General features: G+C 42.1%; 4 non-coding genes across 4 annotated transcripts; all 4 read left to right on the forward strand.

The window, feature by feature from the left end:
- The first annotated feature begins 3,053 nt into the window (after window positions 1–3,053).
- trnap-ugg (transfer RNA proline (anticodon UGG)) lies at window positions 3,054–3,125 on the forward strand. Its single transcript has one exon. It is a non-coding gene; the product is annotated as a tRNA-Pro (tRNA).
- A 78-nt stretch (window positions 3,126–3,203) lies between these two features.
- On the forward strand, window positions 3,204–3,277 carry trnai-aau (transfer RNA isoleucine (anticodon AAU)). Its single transcript has one exon. It is a non-coding gene; the product is annotated as a tRNA-Ile (tRNA).
- An 84-nt stretch (window positions 3,278–3,361) lies between these two features.
- On the forward strand, window positions 3,362–3,434 carry trnaf-gaa (transfer RNA phenylalanine (anticodon GAA)). The gene has a single exon. It is a non-coding gene; the product is annotated as a tRNA-Phe (tRNA).
- Window positions 3,435–3,544: 110 nt separating this feature from the next.
- On the forward strand, window positions 3,545–3,616 carry trnaq-cug (transfer RNA glutamine (anticodon CUG)). Its single transcript has one exon. It is a non-coding gene; the product is annotated as a tRNA-Gln (tRNA).
- Window positions 3,617–9,349: the final 5,733 nt, after the last annotated feature.

The following is a 9,349-nucleotide window of genomic DNA, read 5'->3' on the forward strand; positions in this document are numbered from 1 at the left end:
TGCTCGGATTTCACTGGACACTCTTTGCTGTTGCTTCCGCTGTCTTGGTCCGTGGCCTTGTCCTCTACCATGTTCCCCCACACCTCTCAAACGAGGCCTGGGACCACCTCTCAGAATGGGTGCTTGTCCCCTGCCATTCCTTTGACCAACACGTCTTCCTCCCACCACTGCTTGACCTCTATTGTGACCTGGATCACCTGCCGGCTCCATGTTACATATCGTTGTTGCAATTGGATCCCAATCAATTTTTTATATATTCCTTCCACAATGTGAACTCAATCATCAGTAACGAGTTGGCAGAATTGGACAAGCAATTACAAGGGCCTGCGTCCATACAGTGCAGTACTGTCAATACTGTAAATAGTCTGAAAAGGTGGTACACGGGACCATAGAAACGGTGTCTGATAGTAAAGAATGATGATGAAATAGATAATGTAGTGTAATTGGTTCATGCTCCACGCTAATTTATTGACAATGAATCTCGTTATCTTGAAACTTTCATGATCTAAACATGTTTGTCTGTTTCCATACAACTATGCATTAAGAGTAATGCAACAGTTACTTATCATTTTGAGCAGTTGGATCAATTGATAGTTGGATCATTGTAATGAATTGAATAGACACTCATCTGAAATGTTATGCGTGAATAGTAGTACTTTGATGTTAAGCGGCTTCAATGACAAGACTTTATTACAGTTTTTTTCAACTGCTTACACACATTTTCAAAAAGCTGCCTCTTTTTTCAAAACTTTACACACAAATCCAAGAATTGCACACACAAAATGCAAAATGCCTCACATCTCTTTCAAAATGAAGCACTACATTAAAAATATCACAAACACATTTCAAAAGCAAACATTTGTCTTCTGTTGCAAACACTTTTACCGTAATGTTATATTTTGGGATATATCATGTACACACAGTTATTCAAAACCTAAAGCTCTTCTTTCATGAGCTCATCTGTACATTTCTGTACAAGATTGAAAGAAATTGGCAGAGAGATGTTTAAAATTCACTGTAAAAACAAAAGCCAAACTTTTTATTTCTTAATATTTGTTTATGCGGTTGATACCATATCATGTACACAGTACAAAACAACATTCTGGAGACCCACATATTGTGAACTCACAGCAGTTACAGTTTTTTTCAACTGCTTACACACATTTTCAAAACGTTGCCTCTTTTTTCAAAACTTTACACACAAATCCAAGAATTGCACACACAAAATGCAAAATGCCACACATCTCTTGCAAAACGAAGCACTTCATTCAAAATATCACAAACACATTTCAAAAGCAAACATTTGTCTTCTGTTGCAAACACCTTTACCATAATGTTTTATTTTGGGATATATCATTTACACACAGTTATTCAAAACCTAAAGCTCTTCTTTCATGAGCTCCTCTGTACATTTCTGTACAAGACTGAAAGAAATTGGCAGAGAGATGTTTAAAATTCACTGTAAAAACAAAAGCTAGATTGAAACCAAACTTTTTATTTCTTGTGTTTATTTATGTTTTTGCTGGTTGTGAATACAGTATTACTGTACACGGTACGAAAACAAAAATTCTGGAGCACACAATGTATTGTTGAGGGACTCACAGCATTTATGTTCGCAAAAATTGTGGCATCATTAAGGATATGGTTGTGTATATTTCACGAATTCTAATAGCGTTATTGGCCAAAACCAAATTCACGATAGCCGTCTCTTGCTCTTCAGTGAACATGTGACCTCGCCCATCATGAAACCTTCGCCTTTTCACTCTGTAGAAGATTCAGGAACAGTGCGAGTGTGTGCCATAAACTGTAACATAATATACTATTTTATACAATATGGTCAGAATGTCTTCTTACAGTCGGCTGTACTGTTGTACAGTGTGACACCTCACCAGACTGTGACCAATGCAGTGCACCGTAGTAAATGAATGCAAGCGTACTACTGTAAACTTTCTACTGTATTACACATACTCTCGATATCAGCCACACACATATCCCAAAGGTCAGCGCTATCCAAATAGACAAACGCCAAAGGTAATCATGTGTCTTTAGTAGTTGATTGCATGAGCGAATTGAAATGACGGAATGAAGCAATCACTGCCGATAAGTATCGACGTTAGACTGAATCTAAACCCGTCCGACTCGGGGTTCGCAAGCGCCTTTGCTCTCGTTATAGCAGAGCTCTTTGCCTTCACCAGACCGAGCGGCCTTTACTCTGCAATCAGGCGGGTCGGCAACCGCTCGACACGCGTTCGTTTGCGCTGTCAACGAAGCACGAGTGAAGTTCATCCATGTTTACGTGCAGGAGTAGGGTTATACTTGTGGAACGATGAACCACATAGAAGATGGAGGGTACAGCAGAACAAATTGCCCATGTCTGATACGTTAATGTGATTGCAAACAAACACACTAAAAAAAAAACATTTGTGCAGAGAGATTTTTCATGCCCAGGGCTAAGGACTTATTTTGACAATTGCTCAACACTAAGGGTGGATAACGCTTTTCAAGAAACTACAGGAAAGCGCAAAGAGACGCACCACAGCACACGTGCACACTGGCTTATTGAAAATGCAAGTAACACTGCGAGAAAACGTGTGGAATCTTAAGTGACAACTCGATTGTCTTTGGACGTGAAGCTCCTGCATCACGTTGCTCTGGGTAAAAGCAATGCACGTACCATATGGGAGACTCTTGTCATGTGTGTCGAGGTGCCACAGCGAGGAGCGACACCGGACCCTGATGGCGTTTTGTGACTGAACATATGAGCAGGAATCAACACGAAGACCTTTTTCTGCAGCGGTGAGCCTCGACAGGTAGCATAGGGAGGGCTAAGACGCACGAAGGCGTGAAGGAGGCTCCAAAAGCCACTGACGTGGAGAATGCGGGCGTCGGTCCCGCTACCTCTCGCATGCTAAGCGAGCGCTCTACCATTTGAGCTAATTCCCCGGCGTTGTCTGCGAAAGACGCGCGTTGCCTCGGCTCAATGAAACGGGGCACACAGGCGGTGGAAATACCTTTCCCACGGGGCTGGACATCACAATAGCGCCACACAGCTTGGCTCGTTGGTCTAGGGGTATGATTCTCGCTTTGGGTGCGAGAGGTCCCGGGTTCAAATCCCGGACGAGCCCTGCTTTAGGCCTTCCACTTAACGGTACGACGCTCAAAGAGCGCTATGGCAATCCAGAACGTGAAAGCATGAGCCTCGTGGCCGGTTAGCTCAGTTGGTTAGAGCGTGGTGCTAATAACGCCAAGGTCGCGGGTTCGATCCCCGTACGGGCCATTGACTTTTCTCTTGCATCCTGTCCATCGCTCATGGCTACTGCGCCTGGGGTCGTTCGCGGACAGGCCTGCGCAAGTCGACGTGGCCGAAATAGCTCAGTTGGGAGAGCGTTAGACTGAAGATCTAAAGGTCCCTGGTTCGATCCCGGGTTTCGGCAAGCGTTACTCTGTCCGTCGCTTTGCTCTCGTTAGAGCAGATCTCTTTGCCGTCACCAGACCGAGCGGCCTTCACTCTGCGATCTGGCGGGTCGGCAACCGTTTGACACCGGGTTCCATGTTGTAATGGTTAGCACTCTGGACTCTGAATCCAGTGATCCGAGTTCAAATCTCGGTGGGACCTCTCACCGGAACTTCTCCCTTTTTCGGGGCGTCCATGCAGAACCCCGTCAGAGGGGTTGTCAACGCCCCACCGTTTGAGCCTTTCTCCTAGAACGTTTGCGCTGTCAACGAAGCACGAGTGAAGTTCATCCATGTTTACGTGCAGGAGTAGGGTTGTACTTGTGGAACGATGAACCACATAGAAGATGGAGGGTACAGCAGAACAAATTGCCCATGTCTGAGACAAGTAAAGATATGAATGATTGCAGCCAAGCGCCAGTCAACATATACAGTGAAACTATGATAAAGCAGACACGGGGAGACGGCTATTATGGAGGAATGCTAAGCGACCCCCAATCTATTCAGTGCAGCCCGGCGGTGCTGAAACGAAGGGGAGAGCGCCCGCGATCGAACGGAAGCGTCATGGGGCGGCGGCGACGCCCGGGGGACCCCAGAAAAATGCCCAAAGTGCCTAATTTTTGAGTCATGGAACGAAGGGTTAGGCGCTCTCTTGGGCAGAACCACGAGGGGGCAACTCGACGTACGGTCCCAGCCTAAGCCACGCGCGCCGATCAGGTTGCGACCGGGCCTCCCGAAGAGCGCCTGAACATCCCCCTTGCAGCCTGGGCCGGCTCCGGACCCCGACGTATACGAGAAGCCTACGCGTGCCCCTTGTAACCTATTTTGGGCGGGGCTTCCCGATGGCCACGCCTCCATCCTCAGAACGCCTACACATCCCCCTTGCAGCCTAAACTTGAGGGAGGCCTGCCCGACGCCCCCAAAGACCCGGACGCCACCCGGTGCCCCAGGGGGACTCCGTCTCAGAGCTGACTGCCTCATTTGAGCCCAGCGGCTGTGTGACACATGCTTAAACAGCCCAAAGCCCTTTTCTTTGACTTTCGAGTCGAACGTGCATATAAAAGCGCCGGTGTGCATCGACACAATGTTTTCTCACATCTGCGATTCACTCGAAGGGCCCAAAATTAGGTAGACAGAGTAAGACCCCTGTCAGTGGTCTCGTTTGCTTTGGCAATGATGTATCCAGCTTAAACGATCAGTAGAGCATATAAGAGGAACAGCCCTTCACAATGACGTGCATTAAGGCTCAAGGTTGTGCTCCAGAAGCTTAAAAATGGTGTGTCCATTAGCTACCTATGGGAGCCGCGCCAAAGGTGTGTGTGACTCAGTTTGGCAATTACCTGTTTATTACTGCTTTGTAACATGGTTATTATGCTCTCTTTTCTATTTCGTAGCTAATTATTTTGCTTTGATTCAAATAAACCTATGTTGTGATTGTACTGTATTGTTTTTCATCAATATATTTCAGATTTTCTTCAATGATTCCACTGTGTCTGTAGTATTATCTCTACTACTGCAGTACTTTTACTGGGATGTATTTGCATGTAGTACCATAATGAAACATGTATCACCTATTTTGTACTACAATATTTAATGATTGTACGAACAATGACACAGTGAAACTATCGGTTGCTTGCGTGTGGGTGATCTAAATTAAAGTTTCAATGGTATTTCACAATAAATTTGTTTTTTGATCCAATGATTGTGCAAGTGAAAGATTTCTTTAAAGATATGAATGCACAATGCAATGTTTTGAACATTGGACAGCCTGTTACAAGTGATGATTGTTTTGAGTTTTGTGACTAGAGTTTTGAAAAATGACGTCAAGGTTCTGAAATTAGTGCCAAAGTGATTGTAAAAAACAGTAGTGAAGATCATCTAAAACAATATGCATGCTGTTTACTTTGGGTGGTTGATTTCTTCGTTTGAGCCTTGGATGTAGATGTAGATATAGATATGTCCGTAAGTGCCATATTTGTGTTAAAACATACTGATGTGTGTAAGGGGTTGTTTTTGTTTGATATAATTAACTCTCTATCTGTTGTGGGAAAAAAAACGATTTGAAAACGCCTTTCATAATTAATGCTACATGCTAACAGCTTCTGGAAATGTTGGTTAACAAAAATACATATGTTTGTACAAAGCTAAAGTAATGTTTTGAAGGAACTATGCACAAATATATATGGTGTTATTTAACTGTATATGTCATAGATGTAAATATAATGCTTACATGTATTTTTCTTCTTGTTTGTAGTTTTGCAATTGAAAAGAACCAGTGAAGTCACAAGACTGCTTTCTGGAGTTCTGTTTCTTCGCTATCTGTTAACTCTTTTCTTAAGTAACGCACTGGCGACAACACAATAATCACAGTGACACAGTAATGCTGCGGTCAGACTTGACTTTGAGCATGTCAAATTCCTTCGGACGGTGCGAAAATGTGCGGCAGTGATTCCTCCATCTTTTACATTTCTGTACCGCGAGGTCACGCTGTGACGTTTTGATATTCTATTGGTCTCACACACTCACTTGACGCGAATTCGCAGGTCAGAGTTCACCAAACATGACCTTTGTTGCGCAGCAACATATCTTGGGACGGGCTTGTGTTTCCGGTCTGACGCATTCGCATGCGTATGAATGAATGTCAATGGAACGAAAAGTCAAGTGTGACCGCGGCTTAAGCCAGATCAAACATGTTGTGGCTCACGAGTGAGTCTGAAAAACTTTACTACCTGTGTGTCAGCTCACTGTGTCATGTAGGACACACTTTCGACACAAATAGTTGAATACTCACCGACTGTAAGATGGTCTCCATCACTGCAGGATCATTGACATTCTGACCGGATTTCACCTCATATAAAGTGTGAAGAAAACAACACCACAATGGTTACACAAATCTACAGTCAACCTTTCTACCGCAACAACTGCATATGTTTCATAAAAATGAAACTAATTGTTTGTCAACTTCTCATTTTGCTTTTATAACATAAATGTATTTTATGAAACACTGCTCAGGACTCATCACTAAGGAAAAAACAAATAAATCCTAATCATTAATTCATCATATTGCCTCATCTCTTTCCTTACTCTTTCATCCTCATCATTCAACTTATTTAACAAAAATATATTTCAGAAGGACAAATCAGATCAATACAGTAGGACACTAACTCTATAGCGCATCTGACATTAAAACAGGATTTTCTTCTCTTCTTCGAGGAGACTTTCTTTTTACACTGGGGTTACAACAGGCAAGTCTCACCACATTATTATTATTATTTAAAAACTGACTGTTTAAAGAGCCCCTATTTTCCTTTTACTCGTTTTACCTATCCTTTGGTGTGTAAGTGTGTTTAGTATGTGCAAACAATCTGCAAAGTTTGTTGGACTTTAAAGGCAGTCCTGCATGCTCAAAAATTTGCACAGAGACGTTCTCCAAAATTAAACAGAAGTTTTATTATCAGATGTAAAAAGGATAACAAAGCTTTGGGTTGTCAGACATCTACCTCACTCCACCACAAGCCAACACCCAAAATATTCAAAAACACCCATATTTATTCAGTATTGACGTCGCTCGTATCTTCTGACTCCTCCTCTGCCTTTTAAGGAGTGCTGCTCCCTTTCCACCAATCACCGTGCACCACGTATATCTGCAAAACAACATCTTTGCAACACATGTTTTACATCCTGTGGTCAGTCGCTAGTTTTGAGGAATGTTCTCTAGAGACAGTTTCTTTTGGGGAGTGTTTCCTAGAGACAGTTTCTTGTGGCCGGACAACATACCAACATTCTTAACATTCTTTTAGTAAAAAGAAAACACTCAATCATCTAATGCTTTTAATTATGTAGCGTTGTTTCTTAATCCTATGATTCATTAAAACACATCACAACTCATGATTATACTTAAAACATATGCAGTGGATTGATTCATAACATTTCTTTTCTGTGTGACTCTTTGTGTGTGTGTGTGTGTGTGTGTGTGTGTTGACTTAGTTAAATTTATGGTTCCAACCCCCACTTATCTTGTCTCACTCCGCTTGCCACAGTAACTTTCCACTGAGTAAAATAGAAAGCACATGACAAAAGCATACAGCTTAATGATTTAATGAAAGAAAACACTTATTGATTATATTGATAATGAAATCATACTTTTATCTGAAAAATATTTCCACAAATACGTATTCTGTCAGTTTTTTTTCACTGTTGTTAAATTCCAGCGCGACGGCGAAACTTCCCTGCCATTGAATAAGTCGTTCTATTCCCTACTCTGCAACAGGTTGTTGATGTGTTGACTTTGTATTACTCTAGGGGTTGGTTGCAATAAAGGGGTAAAAAGAGACTCTCCCAGCCAGCCATCAGACCCAACGTCACAGACCCAAAGGGACATAAAATTAAATTTTCATGTATTTAATTGTCCCAAAAAATTATATAAATGAATATTCAAAACAAAGAAATTTGGTTGAAAACCAGAAAAGAATAATAAACCAGACAAGGTCCTTCATTTTTAAGAAACGATAATAAAATGTAATGATGAGCTTCTGGGTGACCCCCCTAGCCCACAACATAAAACAAACAAAACAAAAACATTTCTACAAAAGAAAAAGGGAAAAAATAACTAAACTATTAAAGATAACAGAAAAAATACAAGAAAATTTAACCTAACTACACCTTACATAAAACAAAAAAGGCAAAAGGAGGTTTCAAACCAACCAAAAAGAGGCCAGGTCCACCCCCTACGAAAAGACTTTATTCATTTGTTGCTTGGATCATTGATGGTACCAACCACAATACATTACATTAACAAAGAAACCAGCTTGTGTTGGTCTGGCGGCCTGCCCGGAGCCCCCTGAGCTGTACCGACGGACCCGCAAGAGTCGCAAAGCTGCCTCATTCCCCACCCTGCTCCTCGGGCCTTTTGAAAAGGAAGCAATGATTTGCACAGCGACCCAATCACCAGTCAAGGGGGCGGAGCCACACCAAATCAAACGGGGAAGGGCAACTCGACTGATGTGGGAAAAGCGGAGGAGAGAGAGAGTGAAGAGAGGAGAGAGGGAGAGAGAGAGAGAGGAGAGAGAGAGAGAGAACAACAAGGGAAAACAACAAGAAGAGAACTAGGCATTCACACGTAACATTCTATGTCTAGTTCGCGGTGTGGTGCTATTACCTTCCTGACTTTTTTGTATTCCAAAAATTATCCCTACGATGGTTCCTGCAATTATCCCTAACACACACAACAACTTCCAATTTTCCCACAGCTTCATCTTGTTGCTGTTGTATTCACCCTCTCTAGTAATGTCTTGTTATCTTTACAAAATCAACACTTCTTAAAAACTTAATACCTTAAAACTTGTAAGAAAACACTCTTAAAAATACACTTTCAAACCTGAAAATTGAAAAACATTGAAAAACACTCAAAATCACACAATAATGAAAACTTGATTATAAGGAATAAATGGTTATTTGTATGTCCACGTCCGTGAACACTTCACTCAGAATCTTTTGCACTTTCTTGAAGTCTAGTTTATCTAGACCACACCCCAGCCGGGGTACTGAGATACTTCTTACTCTATTAGCCACACACCAATCTCTCATGTTTTTCAGGCTTTCTGTGAAACAATCATATGTTGGTAAATCAGTGTATTGTTCTTTGGTTATTAGGTGAAACACAGTCCTGTCTCTTTCCTGGGTTACTGCACACTCACCCGGTTTTTTATGTTGACACCTTACTTTCTCCACTCCAAATTTTTCCTTAAACTGCTTTGCAATACCTGCCCCGTATGCACAATCAGCACTTACACAATGAGCTAATGGTTCTGTGTGTGGGCTTGTGAAAATATCGCCTGTTTTGTGTATAATTTGGAGCTGTTGGTGTTGTCCAGTGGCAATTTCAGTGTCTGTTTTA

Source organism: Triplophysa rosa, unplaced genomic scaffold (genome assembly GCF_024868665.1).
Source record: "Triplophysa rosa unplaced genomic scaffold, Trosa_1v2 scaffold9_ERROPOS9350460+, whole genome shotgun sequence".
Classification (NCBI taxonomy): Eukaryota; Metazoa; Chordata; class Actinopteri; order Cypriniformes; family Nemacheilidae; genus Triplophysa; species Triplophysa rosa.